The sequence below is a fragment of the Montipora capricornis genome, chromosome 2, assembly GCF_036669925.1.
Source record: "Montipora capricornis isolate CH-2021 chromosome 2, ASM3666992v2, whole genome shotgun sequence".
In the NCBI taxonomy this organism is placed as follows: Eukaryota; Metazoa; Cnidaria; class Anthozoa; order Scleractinia; family Acroporidae; genus Montipora; species Montipora capricornis.
Window position 1 is genome coordinate 28,109,872 of NC_090884.1, and position 842 is coordinate 28,110,713.

An 842-nucleotide genomic window follows, 5' to 3' on the forward strand; every position below is an offset into this window, starting at 1 on the left:
GAATAATCCCATCCACCGAAGAGGAAGCTGTATGAGAAACTAAGAGAGTAGCAAAAAGCCCTTACCACTAATAACTACCCTACCAATTTCATCTACAATGGTCGCCAACGAAACAGGACAACAAGAAGTAAATGATTCTGACCAGCGCAGTATGGTGGTTTTGCCCTATGCCAAAGGATTCTCCGAGAAAATCGCGAGGGTTCTTCGAGGTTTCAACATTAAGGTCGCTCATAAAACCTACGTGTATTCGGACAATCTCAAATATACTTAAAAAACCAAAGGACAATATCGAGGGGGAGGCCTCTAGAGGAATCGTATATAAGATCAAATGCAAAGATTGTGATTGTGTTTACATCGGTCAGACATCGCGCGCGCTAAAAACACGCGTCAAAGAGCACTCAAAGGCCATAGCAACATTAGATGAAAACTCTTTGTTGGCCAAACACCACATGCGCTACAATCACCAAATAGACTTGATGAACGTCGAAATTGTTGACAGATCATCGGCATGGCGACAAAGACTTATTCTGGAGGCTTGGCATTCCTTACGAGATACGAACACTATAAACGAGCATATAGCACTTCCAAACGTTTACAATAACATAAAGAATTTGTAAAAATATTTTAGAGTGCTCTAGAGACCTTCGTTTTTATTGTCTATTTTATTTTAAAATATTGTTTTGAAGTGCGATTTTATATTTATACGCATCGTGTACCATCAGGACGCCGTTAGATTTTTGCATTTTTTATCCCTGTGAGGAAGGCGACAGCAGTTGCCGAAACGTCCAACACAATATTTTAGCCAGTGTCAACCTTTTTATATTTTTAGTCCGCTCTTTACT